Consider the following 18,394-nt stretch of genomic DNA (forward strand, 5'->3'; position numbering starts at 1 on the left):
AGCATACCGTGGCTGAAGTGTGTACTGCCCACAGGATGCACTGCAGTAACTCGCCAAGGCTTCTACAGCAACATCTCTCAAACCTGCAACTTCCACCACCTAGAAGGACAAGGGCAGTTTGGGAACACCACCATCTCCAAGTTCCCCTCTAAGTCACACACCATCCTGATTTAGACATATATCGCTATTCCTTCATCATCACTGGGTCAAAATTCTGGAACTCCCTACCAGAATCATAGTCATAGAAAGGTTACAGCACGGAAGGAGGCCATTCGGCCCATCGAGCCTGTGACAGTTCTATGCAAGAGCAATCCAGCTAGTCCCACTACCCCGCCCTATCCCCGTAACCCTGCAAATGTTTTCCTTTCAAGTACTTATCCAGTTCCTTTTTGAAGGCCATGATTGAATCTGCCTCCACCTAACAGCATTGTAGGAGCACTTTCAGCACACAACTGCAGTGGTTCAAGAAGAAGGCCCACCACCTCTCAGGGCAACTAGGGATGGCCAATCCCTTGAATGCCTGCCTTGTCAGTGATGCCCAGATCCCCAGGTTGAATATATAAAAAACATGTATTGGCTTGTTTGACCTTTATTGTTTAAGTGTATTACTGTGGCTCCTTGCCACACATGATGCCTTGCGGTTTAGTAATATGGAAGGATTTCAGAGAATGTATTCTCAAACTGGAGGAAAGATCCTCCAGAGAGTCATATAAACTATTCAGAAAATAATCGACACCCGGAAGTAATTACAGGGCAATAATTTCTTGAATAGTCTTAATCCCGTCCCTGATGTCAACTTTTATACTTGTGTATAAATCAACATGTTAACGGAGGTAATTTTATTCCACTTTGGGATTTTTTTTTTGCCAGAAGTAGGGGATGCTATTCTGAGGCTGAGGTTAAAGCCACTTGAGCATTTTTCCGGAGTCTGACTGGCACCAGTGGAACTATACCTCAGTATGGGTTGCTATCTTCAAGAAAGGAGGGAAGAAAATTGGAGGCAAAAAACATGACGGATAAAATCTGTAAGGTGTGAATGAGTTTTAATAATAATAGCATTTGTATGTATCATCTTGGCAGGCTGAGGATAGGCTGAAAGTTCAGGTCACTTATAGTACCCCTACCTACATCCAACTGCAAACAGTTATCTCAGCACAGAAAGAGGACCAAACCTGGGATCTTTTTGCACCCCCTGGGCCCGTTCTACATTAAGCAGTGTTTTTACCTACTGAGCCATTGAACAATCTGTTTAATAAACAACATTTTAACTATTATTGTGGTGCTGTACAGCTTATATCCTCCCCAAACTGTGGATGAGTCTCTCATAATATTGCGTCTTCACTTTATGACATTGTCAGAGGAGTTAAGATTGATCACAAGTGTTATCAATTGGCAGTTGACTGCAAAGTAACTTTCAGTCAATCAGCTGTAGGAACTTAAATGAGGTGTTGTCAATCTGCTGTAATGATACAATAATGGGTGGTTTATGATTTCATTGGCCTTGATATTTCCAGAGAGGCGGGGAGGGAGTGAGGGCAGCTGTATGCAAGGGGAGAAATCCAGAAATGCCAGGAACGCAAAGGTCCTGCCGAATTTAACGGCAGGACCTCATTATCATTTTTTACTCCGTTTCTCTGTCCGGCTGCCATGCGGGAAAGCCAGTGGTGGAAGGCCACAGCAGGGGACCGTTGGGAATGGTCTCCGGCAACTGGGAAATATCGTAGGATTGGGGGGGTGGGGCAGGGGTTGGACCGACAATTGGGAGGGAGGGGGTACTGGGAGAGATCACGGGTTTGGGGGCAGTGGTGGTTGGCCAATCGTGGCAGAAGATTTGCTCGAAGGGCTGGGGGAAGCACTCCTATTCCTCCTGGCCCACAAGCAGTGCTATAAAAAGCACTTAGCTGCTTGATCCAGCAGCCCCCGTTTCCCTTTAGCTGCTGGGTTTCCTGAGTCCTGAGAAACCCGGCCGGCTACCATTAAATTTAAATGGCTGCCAAAATATTATGAACGGAGTCTCATTCACATATTATAATGATGGATCCTCCTCTCCAGTGCGGGTTACACGGACGCTTCCAAACTCGCCGCGGTTAAAACAGAAGTAGGTGCGTTCACAGCGGGTTTAGGTCGGGTTTCGCATATTTGCTGATTTAGTCCCCTCCAACCTGACCCTCTCCCACCCATCATGCGGGGGTAAAAAGCCTCCCCATTGTGACAGTAAAGCACTCTGTATACGTTGCCCTTACATGTAGCTTTTTACAAGCAGCAAACAAAAAGGGTACAACTTAAGCAATGGTACAATCTCTGTTTTAGTCAGTGGAAAATTTGGTACGTGTTAACTGAATTCATAGGCTTTATTTAATATTCTCTTTATATTTTAAATGGAAGTGGTTCAAATTTGCCTTGAATCCCAGTGTTGTTGAATCTGCCGCATGTATCCTGTGAGGCAGACTCTGGAGCACTGGTGACAGCAGAGAAACAACAACCCATACGTAGCCTTGCATATATGAGTTTGTTCAAAAAGTTGGAAATTAAAACTTTTAGTTCTGGCCACAGATCTTTACTGATGGCTGGCGAGGGTTTAAAAAGCCTACCAATTAAAAAATTCCAATAACTGGCCTATATGGCTTGGCTGAATGCCCAGCCTATACTTGCGTGAATCATTGGGAGAACAGAACTGAACACACTGCGCAACCAGTGATTTATGAAGGTTTACCATAACTTCCTTGCTTTTGTACTCTATGCCGCTATTAATAAAGCCAAGGATCCCATCTGCTTTTTTAACAGCCTTATCAACTTGTCCAGCCACCTTCAAAGAATTATGTATGTGAATCCCCAGGTCTCTCTGTTCCTGCACCCTCTTTAAAATTGTACCATTTAATTGTACCATTTAGGCACTGAGCCCACTCAAGTAAGACAAAGACAATCATTATAGCCCTCCCTCAATATTAATATTGGGGGAATAGTTTCTCCCCCTAGTCCGAACCTATGATTTGGGCCTCAGCTTGATTAATAACTGCACATATTATATGTATTTCTCTCTCTTTTGCCATTGCCTCTTTCCTTTTAAGAATATAGCATAAGAACATAAAATCAATAGCTAGAAAAGGTACTTCGGTCCATCAATCTTTCTCCATCAAAATTTCATGTATAATTATTCCCTTGCACCTTGTCCCCAACTCCTGCTATAATACAGAACAATCTTATAGCTGCAGCGTTCAAATTACACGTGTCTTTGGAAATCCCAAATAAATGTCTATGGAATTTTGGAAACCATGACTGAAAGTGAGAAAAAAGCACCAAGTTCTGACTCCTCCAATGGCTCAGTGGGTAATTACACCTTATAGCAAAGTACTGAACTAAACCAAGACAACAATGAAGACACTGCAATGAACTTTAACATCCCCTGTTAGGGAGAGGAAAAATCAGTCAGAGTTGCTATTCCTGATTGCTGTCTGGTGACCAATACTGGAATATGTAGTTGTAGGTTAAGAACAGTATCGGGCATGGCTTTATGGTTAATGGTTTGATAGCTGACCAAAACTCATTATCTTTGCTTATCAAGTACTATGGCCCAGAAACTACACCCGGGTATGAGTCATTAGCTTAAAGAGAGGGGGAGAAAAATGGAGAGAGAAACCACTCCTACGTTGTAGAAGTACATAAAAGCAGAATCTAGAAACAAATCGAGACTTTTGGGGGTGAAATGCCTTCTGTCAACAATCTCACTGAAAAAGTTGGCACGAGGAAAAGGTGGAAAATGTTGTTTTTGAATGTGTACTGACACTTTCACTGAAATTATAGACAGGAGGAATTTTACCTGCCAAGTGTCTTATCTAAGGTTTCCATAGGGTTAATGCCACATGTCATTTACTTGTGCCGGCTGTTTAGTTGAATCTCAAGGAGCAACAAACCTACTGTACTTAAAGTAGATCAGTCACCCAGTCCGAATGGGATGCATCCTAGGTTGCTGAGGGAAGTAAGGGTGGAAATTGCAGAGGTACTGGCCATAATCTTTCAAACATCCAGAGATACAGGGGTGGTGCCAGAGGACTGGAGAATTGCAAATGTTACATCCTTGTTCAAAAAAGGGTGCAAGGATAAACCCAGCAACTACAGGCCAGTCAGTTTAACCTCAGTGGTGGGGAAACTTTTAAAACCAATAATCCAGGACAAAATTAACAGTCATTTGGGCAAGGGTTGATTGATTAGAGAAAGCCAGCACGGATTTGTTAAAGGCAAATCTGTTTAACTAACTTGATCGAGTTTTTTGATGAGGTAACAGAGAGGGTAGATAAAGGCAATGCAGTTGATCTGGTGTATATGGACTTTCAAAGGGCATTTGATAAAGTACCACATGGTAGGCTTATCATCAAGATTGCGGCCCATGGAATAAAGGGGGCAGTAGCAACATGGAAACAGAGAGTAGTGGTGAAAGGTTGTTTTTCAGACTGGAGGGAATTGTACAGTAGTGTTCCCCAGGGGTCGGTACTAGGACTACTGTTTTTCTTGATATATATTAATGACTTGGACTTGGGTGTACAGGGCACAATTTTATAATTTAAAGATGACAAAAAACTTGGAAGGGTAGTAAACAGTGAGGAGGGGCGGACACGTGGCAGATGAAATTTAACGCAGAAAAATGCGAGGTGATGCATTTCGATCGGCAAAATGAGGAGAGGCAATATAAACTAGTGGGCACAATTCTAAAAGGGGTACAGGAACAGAGAGATCTGGGGGTAGATGTGTACAAATCATTGAAGGTGGTAGGGCAGGTTGAGAAAGCGATTAAAAAAGCATACGGGATCCTGGGCTTTATAAATAGAGGCATAGAGTCTATGCCCTTTAGTTCTTGACCCTTCTGCCAATGGAACAGTTTCTCTCTACTCTGTCTAGACCCTTCATGATTTTGATTACCTCTATCAAATCTCCTCACAACTGTCTCTGTTCCAAGGAGGTAGATTTGATAGAGGTATTCAAAATCATGTAGGGTCTAGACAGAGTAGATAGAGAGAAATTGTTCCATTGGCGGAAGGGTCAAGAACCAGAGTGCATAGATTTAAGGTGATTGGCAAAAGGACCAAAGGTGACATGAGGAAAAACTTTTTTACACACTGAGTGGTTAGGATCTGGAATGCACTGCCCGAGGGGGTGGTGGAGGCAGATTCAATCATGGCCTTCAAAAGGGAACTGGATAAGTACTTGAAAGGAAAAAATTTGCAGGGCTACGGGGATAGGGCAGAGCAGTGGGACTAGCTGGATGGCTCTTGCATAGAGCCGGCGCGGACTCGATGGGTCCAATGGCCTCCTTCCATCCTGTAACCTTTCTATGATTCTGATACGTTGTTCTAAACCTGTACAAGTGCTAAACACTACATTGTTCTTCAGGAACTTATAAATTGATGCTACCGTGACACTGGAGTAATGCAGACTGGGCATTGCTATCAAACAAGGTCTCTTAACCTAATACAAAGCAGTCTTCAAATGATTAAATCTATGTAGTAAGTCAGCACTGCATTTTTTCTTAGTTCCCCTTCTCTGTCCTATTTTAACGTGTTATCATAAAGAGCAGGGAAAATAAACCACCCCTGCGTAATTTTACTGACTTATTTAACATGCCCCTATTTTAAACATTTTTATAAGTCCAGTGTTGTCACCAGGCTTATTTACTATCATGAACCAATATCATATAGGAAAAATCACACTTGTGCCAATACAGTTTAATGTGTGTTACTCATAATTCATCACCTCCAATTTCCCCATCATCACCATCTCTAGTGGCAGACTAACATTGCTTCACCTTTGTGTTATGTAGTTCCAGACACAACCCAAGTTTGGAAGGATAAAAACCATAATTGTTCTCATGGGTCAATTGCAAAAAGCACAAACATTTCACATGTTCATTACCAAGCTTTACCATAATGGAAAAAAAGCTTTGCATGGGAATTTGCAGGAACATTTCACACACCAGCATTAGATTTCTCAGAAATCCTAGAGACAGCACTATTGACACTATGTTAGAACGCAGAGCACTATTGTGAAATGGTTTGGGCTTCACAGTGAATGTGATCTTTGAATTATGAATAAGATTACATTACATTAGTTCCAGCATCCCCTGTATCATGCAGTCACAAACATTTTACCCTGGGACTAGCAACCAACACCATACCTCTTCGCTGTAAAGAAAAAGAACAATTCATTAGAATCCAAACAAAGTCCAAATTCTCCACAGTTCATTGTTTATTAGCACCAAGTTAACAGGTAGCAGAAAAGTGCAACTACAGCTCGAGATTTATATGAGAAACAGTGCAAATCAAACATAAATTATTTAAAACTACAGATAATACTCACTCTCCCATTTTGATAGTTGTGTTTTATAACCTGTTAATGAAGAACAATTGGATTACTAACTTAATAGATAACTTGAAATGTTTATTTTATGGGTAATGTTCAATGCAAATACTTTCAACTATACTGTTTTTGTACAAAGTTGCTATTGATGGCATTGCCTGTGTTACTCAATTAATCAATGTGGAGATGGGGAAAAAATTTCAAAGTCAAAATACTGATGACCTGTAACAGTTTTCCAAATCAGACCCAAGAGGGAAAGATTAGCTGTGCAGAAACTATATCCTTAAGAATGGGTGGCATTTGGAAATTAATTTGAGAAAGTGTTTCTAAATTTGGTCAGAGCACGAAGGGGAGCAGGTGCTTGTTGGATGGGCTCCTTAATGTCAGTCATTCCTCAATCCCACACAGCATAAGACCAGTGCCAGGTGGCTGCAAGGCAACAGCCAAAGAAAACAATCTTTCTCTTTGCAAAACCCAGAGAAATTCTCCAGAGCGTTCTACCTCCGTTTCTTCTGCTGAAAATAAATTACTCGTGAAGAAAAATGCTGACTTTTGAAAGTATGTACTTTTGGAAGTACCTGTATAGTACTTATTGTGAGATTATTTGAATATTCAACAGTCTTTAAAATCCTACATTGTATGTAATGATTTTAAAACAGTAATGGTGTGCAGAAATGGAGATATGCTTTTCACCTGTGACTCTCATTGATTTAAAGCATTTATTTGATTAGCAGACCAATGAAATATTTATATTAATATATAAAGAAAATTAAATCACAGTTATAGAAACAATTTTGCTTTATTTTATTCATTCATGGTTGCAATACAACTTTAAATACTTTTGATAAACAGTTGAATAAAAGATGTTAGATTGCAACCGTAAATCATGAGGGTTGCAGGTTGAAAATAATAATACACAAGAAGGATTACTAAAGTGGATTAAAAAACAAAATGAGATTTTAAAAATCTAAAGCTCACCTGCAGTAAAGAAGATGTACAGAGGACAGTGAGTCTGGAGAGATGCAGTGAAGACCGGCAAGCCACAGGCAGTTTTCAAAAGCAAGCGGTATAAATTGCTTTGTGTGATGGGTCAGCAAAACTCAGCTTTCTCTTTATGGCAATGAGTTCTCCTTAGACCAATAGACTCCAGCCTCCAGAAATACCCGAGCTATGCTTTTAGAGTATAAATAAATCAACTGCAAGACAGCTTCAAGGAACTTTTGAGCTGCGGAGAGCTTTAAAAAAAAAATCATCAGTGAAAACTTTCACCAGCTTGAAGGTACTCAGTGAAGTCAGGTCTGCAAGGAATGAATTGGCATTTCACCATCAGAACTAATGGTTTTAGTGCTGTCTGAACCCATTAAACATATCAGCAAGCAACTGGAGTGTTTTAATTTTTTTTCTTCTTAAGAATCATATCAGGAGATTAAAATGTTCAGGATGGAGAAACAGAGTTGACTATTTTCTGGGGACATTTAGGTTGCAGTTATGTTGTCCCTTTTGCATTGTGCAAAGTAATTTCTGCTTCGCAGCAATGCAAAATGTGACAGGATAACTTTGGAGTGAGGTCCTGATCTGAGAGGCCTTGGGGATGCCATCTCGCATCACATGGGCATGACATCACATTTTAAAAGTGCTCCTGAAGTCTGTGGGATCTCCTTACTACTTTGTAAACTTAAGCAGAACCTTCATCTGGAACTTCTGGTCGGATTCTCCTGGTCTCCTGCTGAAACTTTGGTGGAAAGTCAGCAGAACCCCTGGAGAAATGGCTAAAAATGACCATTCACGCCATTTCTCTGGAGTTCCAATGATCTGCCAAAGTTACAGCAGTAGATCGGGATTACCCATGGAAATTTCCCCCTCCCCCATGATTGTTAATGGCTTGAGTGTGGATACTTCCATCAGTGCTCTCAAAGCATTCAAAATATATTGGCTGGCAATGGAGCTCTGTCAGTGCATGTTTAGTAAGCATATGCAGAGATCTATCCTGACACCCAGAGCAGGATTCATATTCCGGGGGAAGGCTGCACTATAACAGTAGCTACTGATCTCAAACAGGCAGTGCACTATAACCACAAACTAAAATGGTCATAAAATTTGAAGCCAGAACCTTAGCAAACTGAAAATCTGAAATGAGGGTCTCCACTCAAAATATTAAGCTGACTTTCATCTTTTCAAATATTGATTGACCTGCTGTGTATTTTTTTTGTTTCTTTTTGTTTTAATATCTTTTGATACCTGTGGCTCTAACAAGCAAAATTGTTTCGCTGAACTTGGAGAATTCTCACTACATTGGGTTGGAATTTGTTGCAAGGCTGTAGTATAATTAGAATGACTGTTTTCTGTAGATGTGATTCTCCTGTTACAGCCTTTGTGTATGATATATAAATATGGACAGATTTTTTAAAAATTAAATCTGACTAGTGAGATTGTATCTTGCTGTGAACTTAGACACAACAAGGATTTGTACACACCAGACTTGCTCACAGCCAGGCATCACTATAGGCATGTTTATATTGATATTGTGTTGTCGGCTGCAAGGTACAGCAATATGGTTGCTTCCTACGGTGCTCAGGAACTGATATTTTGAGGGTCCCAATAATGGAGGTCAGAGGCATAGGAACAAGCACCTCTTTCCCACTGGCACTCCAATGGGGACTGGCAGCATATTAAAAAGGAATATGTAGTACTTGGAGATCAAGAGACTCCCCCTGAACCACTCTCTTGAAGCTCCAACTCTAATATAGGAGTGCCTTGAGTAGATCTAGTATTGTATTGTTTTTTGCTTCTCACCTTATAATACCTTTGGTGAGACCTCACTTGGAGCACTGTGTACAGTTTTGGTCGCCTTATCTAAGGAAGGATACACTTGCCATCGAGGCGGTGCAATGAAGGTTCACTAGATTGATTCCTGGGATGAGAGGGTTGTCCTGTGAGGAGAGATTGAGTAGAATGGGCCTGTACTGTCTGGAGTTTAGAAGAATGAGAGGTCATCTCATTGAAACATATAAGATTATGAGAGGGCTTGACAGGCTAGATGCTGAGAGGTTGCTTCCCTTGGCTGGATAGTCTAGAATTAGGGGGCATGGTCTCAGGATAAGGGGTCGGCCATTTAAGGAGGAATTTTTTCACTCAAAGGCCTGTGAATCTATGGAATTCACTACCTCAGAGGGCTGTGGATGCTGAGTCAATGAATATATTCAAGACTGAGATAGATAGATTTTTGGATTCTAGGGGAATCTGGGATACAGGGATCAGGCGGGAAAGTGGAGTTGAGGTTGAAGATCTGCCGTGATCTTATTGAATGGCGGAGCAGGCTCGAGGGGCCATATGGCCTACTCCTGCTCCTATTTCTTATGTTCTTATGTAATATTGGTGAGCTATCCAGCTGCATTGTGATGCTGCAGTCTTCTTATTACAATAGGATTCAGAAAATCACCACGATAAACTTAGCTCAGTTGGTAGCTTTCTTGCCTATGACAGGAACACATGGTCTATGCTGGCACTCCAGTGCAGTACTGGAGGAGTATCGCATTGCCTGAGATGCTGTTCTTCATGTGCGACGTTAAGCCAAGTTCACATGTTCAAAATCCTGTAAGCATGCAGGGTACCAGATAAAATCATCTTAGTCATCCCAGTGATGTATGATAATACCACAGCAATAGTACAATACCCAGATGGTAATAAAGAGCCTTTTCAGATTAAAGCATGAGCTCTTCAAGGAGATACACTGGCACCCTTTGTATTTATCATCCTGCTACACTATGTCATGAGAGAAGCAAAGACTCTGAGGAAAGCAAATATGGTTTTACCATCCAGATGAAAAGGAGGTGAAGATATCCAGTGTAAGAATACGGTTTAAAACTAGAAATAGTCAAGTATCCCATCTCGCATAGCTCACATGTTGGCATGGTTTAACATCTCTGTGAAAACAAGGACAGCTTACACAGCAGAACATCAGGGAGGATGAGGCCAACATTCCATAGAATAGATAACATTGACGTCAGAAGGTGGTCTACACCAAAACAAGTAACCAAGGACCTACGCATTCCTCAAAGGAACAAACAGCTTGTAAACAGAGATGAAGGTTGAGGTCATTAGTTACGTTACTTTAAACAGCTTATCTTGAGTTGCTAACATGGTGTCAGCATGGTGGGATGACTTATGACTAGAAGATAAGGCCAGAGATGCTTACATGCAGAACATAGCAACCGAATAGTATAAAAATAGGGCATCCTCCCTCCCAAAGGTAAGAGCTCTCAAGAGGACAGTTGCAAGTCCATAGCTAAAGGCAGCCTATGGAGGCCAAGTCTGATCGTCTTGGGTCCGCGGGAACCAGGTTGTATTACTTACTTGCCATTTAATGTAATCTAAAGACAGTTGTATCGAAAGTATAATACTGTTGTGAGTCAATATATTAAAGCTTGTTGTTTAATCATGTGGAAAGTTATTGTTGAAGGATTAACAAGCCTTTTGTTGCGACAGTAACGGAAAAATCCACCAACATTGGCGTCCCTGGGTGGGCACAAGAATTAAAAGTTTAAAAATGACAAGTGTTACGACATTGAGTAATTGCGACAAGACGGGGACGAGGGATAAGTGGTTGTGATCGAGTGAGCTAAAAGTAGCCACTCCTCCCCCAGCAGTTAAAAGCATAACCATGGTGAGATCACCGGATGGTTTATGTTCTACAATCCGCACGTATGTTGATTGGAAAGCGGGACTCTTATTGTTTCAGCCATAAGGGTTAGGGAGGTTGGGAGAGGAAATCAAAATTCTGAAGAGTAGGTTGAAAGATGAGGAAGAAAAAAAGAATAAAAAGAAAGATGGAGGGACTGAAGGTGAGGACACAGACTGAGCTTGAGACTTTGAGTCAGTACAGAATGGGGTTAAGTCACAAACATCAGAAATTGAAATTTGGTTTAAATGAAAAAGGGTAGTCTATGATAGAAACAAGGAGGAGAAAGGGAGAGTGTTACAAGCTACAGGATATGTTCTTTTGTTTTCAGTGTACTGTTTCTTTAAAAGCCTGTGTTAGTGCTTTCTTTTCGCTGTTGTGGCTACGCCCCCTTTTCAGTGTTTGCTTTGTGTTCTCTTTTGTGCAATGTTACAAAGATTTTGTTTAGCTGTGAATGCTAACTCATCCTTCAGTTAAAGTGGAAGAAATTAAACTCAATCTCCTGCCTCTATGGCAACAGTCTGGAAATATTGGACTAACTAAACCTGAGATGGACGAACAGAAATGTTATCTTCCCTAGCATCATGTTTTTGTAAATTTACGTGAAAGCTGCGTTGACGCACGCTGCGTGACTTGTTTATTTTTCTGCAAAGAAGTTAACCCCTTCCAAGGACATCGACATCTGTTTTTAAGTTATCAAGCAACAACCTTTGCATTTATTTAAAATAAGTTTCTTAATTTAAGTGCATATTTCCCCACGTGATAGAAGGAAATATTGGGCATTATTTTTGTGCTCCCTTTGCTGACTATTCCACCTGGAGTGAGGTAATTGGATTCATTCACGGAAACGTGTGTGGAGTCCTCTCTGGATCAAGAAGAGCCATAGTGGATTTTTTTGTGTTTTTTGTGTTTTCGGAACCGCAAAAGTGTTAGTGCAGGAAACGATCCAGTGGTGTTAAGAATTTAAGACCTTATCTGCAGACATTGGCAGACATCAAATGTCACAACAGGGTGACGTTTTGGACTAAGACTTAAGATCAAAGCTCTTCCATACTTAACTAAGAATAAACCAAGTTGCTTTTCCTCTTTTGAAATGGTTTTGATTAGTTTTGCTTTAACCCATTGACAAGTCCTTTTCAGTCCAACAATACTGTTCTCTGAAATTGGGATATTTATAAAATGATGGAATGGACTCAAGCACAATGTAATGGGATATTTTGGGAAATAAAAAGTGATTCAAGAAGAATTTAAGTAAAATAAACAATAAAAAATATTGAGATATTGGACTATGAATGTAAATATTGTATTGGACAGTAAAGTTATGCAACCTGGTTCCTTGTAAGGAATCTTACAACACCAGGTTATAGTCCAACAGTTTTATTTGAAAATCACAAGCTTTCGGAGATTATCTCCTTCGTCAGGTGAGTGAGTGAATGAGAGGTTCTCAAATCACATATCTTATATTAGGCTGGGACACGATCACACCAATCAAAAGGTGTCGTTGGTGTTCAGACAGGTTAGCCACGGAAAACAGTATGTCCCAGTATACTGAATACACAATGGGTCAAATTACACAGACAAAGAGAGAAAGGCAGAAAGAGAGAGAGAATGTCCAGTTGTATTAAAAACAGATATTTTTTTTTCCTGCTGGTGGCGTTACGTGTAACGTGACATGAACCCAAGATCCCGGTTGAGGCTGTCCTCATTGGTGCGGAACTTGGCTATCAATTTCTGCTCGACGATTTTGCGTTGTCATGTGTCTCGAAGGCCGCCTTGGAGAACGCTTACCTGAAGATCGGTGGCTGAATGTCCTTGACTGCTAAAGTGTTCCCTGACTGGGAGGGAACCCTCCTGTCTGGCGATTGTTGCGCGGTGTCCGTTCATCCGTTGTCGCAGCGTCTGCATGGTCTCGCCAATGTACCATGCTCCGGGGCATCCTTTCCTGCAACGTATGAGGTCGACAACGTTGGCCGAGTCACAGAAGTATGAACCATGCACCTGGTGGGTGGTGTCCTCTCGTGTGATGGTGGTATCTGTGTCGATGATCTGGCATGTCTTGCAGAGGTTACCGTGGCAGGGTTATGTGGTGTCGTGGACGCTGTTCTCCTGAAAGCTGGGTAATTTGCTGCGAACGATGGTCTGTTTGAGGTTGGGTGGCTGTTTGAAGGCGAGTAGTGGAGGCGTGGGGATGGCCATCCCCTATGGACAGGCCCTGCGAGTACACAGGATCTGCTCAGACGAGGAGGAACGTGATGGACACCTACAGACACTGAAAGACGCCCTCGTAAGATCGGGAAATGACGCTTGACTTGTCGATCGACAGTTCCGACGGGCCACAGCGAAGAATCGCATAGACCTCCTCAGAAGACAAACACGGGACGCAACCAACAGAGTACCCTTCGTCGTCCAGTACTTCCCCGGAGCGGAGAAACTACGCCATGTTCTCCGCAGCCTTCGACATGTCATCAATGACGACGAACACCTCGCTAAGGCCATCCCCATGCCTCCACTACTCGCCTTCAAACAGCCACCCAACCTCAAACAGACCATCGTTCGCAGCAAATTACCCAGCTTTCAGGAGAACAGAGTCCACGACACCACACAACCCTGCCACGGTAACCTCTGCAAGACATGCCAGATCATCGACACAGATACCACCATCACACGAGAGGACACCACCCACCAGGTACATGGTTCATACTCCTGTGACTCGGCCAACGTTGTCTACCCCATACGTTGCAGGAAAGGATGCCCCGGAGCATGGTACATTGGCGAGACAATGCAGACACTGCGACAACGGATGAACGGACACTGCGCAACAATCGCCAGACAGGAGGGTTCCCTCCCAGCCGGGGAACACTTTAGCAGTCAAGGACATTCAGCCACCGATCTTCGGGTAAGCGTTCTCCAAGGCGGCCTTTGAGACACACGACAATGCAAAATCGTCGAGCAGAAATTGATAGCCAAGTTCCGCACCCATGAGGACGGCCTCAACCAGGATCTTGGGTTCATGTCACGCTACATGTAACCCCACCAGCAGGGAAAAAAAAGTTATCTGTTTTTAATACAACTGGACATTCTCTCTCTCTCTCTCTCTCTCTGCCTTTCGGGTCTCTTTCTCTCTTTGTCTGTGTAATTTGACCCATTGTGTATTCAGTATACTGGGACATACTGTTTTCCGTGGCTGACCTGTCTGAACACCAATGACACCTTTTGATTGGTGTGATCGTGTCCCAGCCTAATATAAGATATGCGACTTGAGAACCTCTCATTCACTCACTCACCTGACGAAGGAGATAATCTCCGAAAGCTTGTGATTTCAAATAAAACTGTTGGACTATAACCTGGTGTTGTAAGATTCCTTACATTTGTCCACCCCAGTCCATCACCGCGCATCTCCACATTATGGTTCCTTGTTGGCAGATGATGAAATTAATTCTAACAGATATAAATCCCACCACAAGAGGGAGCTCTAACCAAGCACTCATACTTACATTTGATTAACTTCTATTTTATTGTAGAGCAGATAAAGTAGTATCTGAGCAGATGTATCAAAAGGTAGATCACTTCTGAACATTTACATCCAGGAGTAATTAGAAGACAGCACAGTGTAACATCAGGCAACTTGGAAACATTTATTAAACAGCATATATCAACAGATCAACAATCTGTTGAACTACTTGCTATTGGTGTTCAGGTCTATCCCTGTACGGCTTCCTGCCCTTGCTACCTGCTTGGGAGAGCCTTGAGCAGTGACTACTATAGGGATTAAAGTGTGTTTCTACAATACCAAGTGATTTCTATCTATGGTATCGAGCACAGACGTTTCAACTGCAGGTATGAACTCATTGATTTAGGGAAAAAGGAGTTCTCAAGGGAGCTTGGTGAGTGTAGAATACCTGGGAGTTCACTTTTGTGCAGGGTAGCCTCTGGCGGGGGATGAAACTCTTGCTTTTCCTTTAACACTCTTGTCAGTGATTGGAGATTGGGGTTGTTCATTGATTGGCAGAGAGCTGGGATACACCTCCAGTCATCATCATGATCATGAGTTTCCAAGAGGCACTCTCGGGCCCAGCAGTCAGAGGACAGATTCTCATCGCATGTATCTGTACTCCAAGATTTACTTGTACCGAGGCTTCTTCTGAGGATGGAGTATATCTTACCCAACAAAGAAGGGGAAGGTGATCCAGTACATGGTAAAATATTGTGAGAAATACGATAAAGATAAAGACTTCATGTTGACCTTTGACATTGGAGCTGAGCCCAAGTTGGTCTCCACCCCAAGTGAACAAGGAGTGATCCTGTAATTGAGTATTTGAACCATCAACAGAACTCCCCATTATCCTCAAGACCAAAGCAATAATAGCAACAACTTGCACTTATCATAGAAAAATAGATGGGGAAGTGGAGGGGTTTAGGGAGGGAGTTATAGAGGATGGGGCCTAGACAGATGAAAGCACTTCTGTCAATGGTGGAGTGAAGGAAGGGGGCGGAAGGGGCGGGGAAGGGGGGGACACACAAGAGGCCAGAGTCAGAGAAATGGAGAGTTCAGGAGTGGGTTGTGCGGCTGGAGAAGGTTACAGAGCTAGAGAGAAGTGAGGCCAAGAATGGCTTTAAACAGAAGGAGAAGGATTTTAAACTTGAGGCGCTGGGTAACTGGGAGCCTATGTAGGTCAGTGGGGACAGAGGTGATGGGTGAGTGGGACTTGGTGCAGGATAGGATACAGGCAGCAGAGTTTTGGATGACCTCATATTTACAGAGGATCGAGGATGGAAGACCAGCCGGGAGAGCATTGGAAAAGTCGAGTATGGAGGTGACAATGGCATGGATGAGGGGTTTAGTGGCAGATAGGTTGGGGTAGAGGCAGAGGTGAGCAATGTTACATTGGTGGATGTAGGTGGTCTTTGTGTTGGAGAGGGTATGGTCGGAAGCTCAGCTCTGGGCTGAATAGAATGCCAAGGTTGTGAACAATTTGGCTCAGCCTGATACATAGGCCAGGGAGGAGCATGATATCAGTGGCAAGGATACAAGGCTGTCAGATTGGCTCCGTCAACAGCACTCTCAGCTCTGAGTTAAAAGGACATGGGTTCAAGATCTGCCATGAACTTTAGCACATAACCTAAACTGACTCTTCAGTGTAGTATTGAAGGAGTTCTACAGTGTCAGAGATGCCGCCTTTCAAGTGAAGTGTTAAACCGAGGTCCTGTTTGCTTGCTCAGATAGATGTACAAGATCCCATGGCACTATTCAAAGAAGAGCAAGGGAGTTCTCCTGGTATGCTGTCCTACACTCTTCCCTCAACCAACATCACCAGAAACAGATTATCTCGTCATTTATTTGTTTGCTGGTTTGGGGATCTTGCTACCACTTATGCCTGCATAACAACAATGGCTGAACTTTAAAGTAATCCATATGTGAAGTGTTTGGGACATCCTGAGGACATGATAAAGCGTTATATAATGCAAATTCATTCTTCTGTAACCCACAAGTATCCTAGGCATGATAAGGTGCTATATAAATGCAAATTCATTCTGCTGTAATCCACAAGTAACCCAGGCTTGGTTCAGCTGTTCTATGTTCCAGTTTTTTGGGGAAGGGACCTGGCTAAACTTCTAAGGAGGAAAATTGCATGGAAGCTTCTGGAAAGTCAAATACTGTAGGCATCTGAAGGCCTGTGTATAAAGTATCTCTAACCTGGAAGAGCTAGAGCTAGGCAAAAGGCAAGTCTGAAATTTTTTTATGCCTATTCTGAAGCACTAGTCAGAAACAATTATGAGTTCTGCGTGCCCATATTTTGGTACTTCTTAATTGGGTTGCGCAATAACATTGCAACAACTCTGAAGCCCTGGTACCCCTGCAATGAACCAGTTAAAATATATATGTATACTCGTATACAAGGCTATTTCCCTCTTCCTATAAAATATGGTGCATGACTTTCCAGGGCTTTAAACACCTTCTGACATAAAAGTGCAGAAAGCCTCTGAAATGGTAATTGAAAGCTCATCTGCATTGAACTCACGATAAGAATTGTGCTCTTCATCTTAAGTCTGCTTTAGCCTGTTTAATTATCAGCAGAGAAGGTGTTTAACTTGTACATGTATAGTCCTCCTAGGGGAGGAGTAATTGAAATTTCCAAATGTTTAAGGCCCTTTATTGGCCAAATTCTAAAAATAATGGCCCGGAATTTGTTCAAGAAATAATGACAAGGCTAACAGGGCAAATGGAAGAACAAGTTCCGTCAAGCAGGCACGCATAGTTAAGTGCAGAAATCCAGAACTTGCTCTTCCTGATTCCCTGTTCATCTGGCAACTCTGCGTTAAAGAGATATCGTTGGCTGGAATCAATAGACCAGCGCAAACTTGCTCTCCTACCATGGTGGAAATGAACTAATCGCACCAAAAAAAAGGTACGCTGAGTGACATCAGGTCTAAACAAAATTTTAACGGGTGTGGTAAGTATTAATGACCACCAAACAACCTCTCTGGCACTGAAAATTAATTTTTAAAAACGTGGAATCTCATTACTCCCGATTTTAATAGTCTTTGGACATTTAATTTTTTTTTTATTATTTTACTTTTTCTTTCTGTTTCTTTTATCTCAGTCTTTTAATCTTACCCTCTCTTTGTTTCACTTTCTCTATCTGATTTTATAGCACATTTACTATCCTTATCTGACATTTCCTGGTTCTTACACTGCGTGGTTTGTGAATGAACATCACTTCCTGGTTCTCACAGCGTGGTTTGCTTCAAGCTGATTGGTGGAGGGGACATAGCGATGCTTTCCTCCTCCCACTGCTCAGGGAAGCCTGGGAACAACCGCTACACTTGCAGTTCTCAATCAAAGCAAATTGACGCCCAGAAGACCGTGAAAAGTTTGTGAGTGAGTTAGTTACTTGCCAGCGGCGGGTGACATGTGTTCACCGCTCAGTGCAATTTCCAGGTCAATATTTGAATCAGGAAAGCTTCCAAAATTAGAATCTTCGGGACATCCTTTATTTTCACATTTTCTGGTGCTTTTTTTGAAGCTACCTCCCTCTTCCTTCTTTTTCCTTCATATCCCCCTTTAGGGGAGAGGACTCAAACTCAGTAAAGCCCTCTGATTTTACATCTGGTGAGTTGAGTTATTGTCCTTGAGGGACGTAATTCGCAGACACCATATAAAATGATAAAAGCATCTAGCTCGCATTCAGGATCAGTCACCATACTTGCTAACATTTACATCACAAGTCTTGTTTTCTGCAGTTGGTTGAAGTTCTGGGTTGTCATTTTATCCTGAAGAGCCTGCAACCAGGACTAATTTGTGCTTGGCAAACTGGAACTCAACACTTGGTCACTTACAGTCTACTCGGGTTCCACGTGCATAAATTT

The 18,394-nt window shown here is 42.3% G+C and overlaps 1 long non-coding RNA gene across 1 annotated transcript; it reads right to left on the minus strand.

Annotated features, from left to right (window-relative positions):
• Positions 1–6,343: 6,343 nt before the first annotated feature.
• Positions 6,344–7,933, minus strand: LOC137327693 (uncharacterized). Its single transcript, XR_010964518.1, has 2 exons — positions 7,327–7,933; positions 6,344–6,378 (listed from the first exon to the last, which is right to left on the minus strand). It is a non-coding gene; the product is annotated as an uncharacterized lncRNA (long non-coding RNA).
• Between the last annotated feature and the right edge of the window lie 10,461 nt (positions 7,934–18,394).

Source organism: Heptranchias perlo, chromosome 12 (genome assembly GCF_035084215.1).
Source record: "Heptranchias perlo isolate sHepPer1 chromosome 12, sHepPer1.hap1, whole genome shotgun sequence".
NCBI classification, from domain to species: Eukaryota; Metazoa; Chordata; class Chondrichthyes; order Hexanchiformes; family Hexanchidae; genus Heptranchias; species Heptranchias perlo.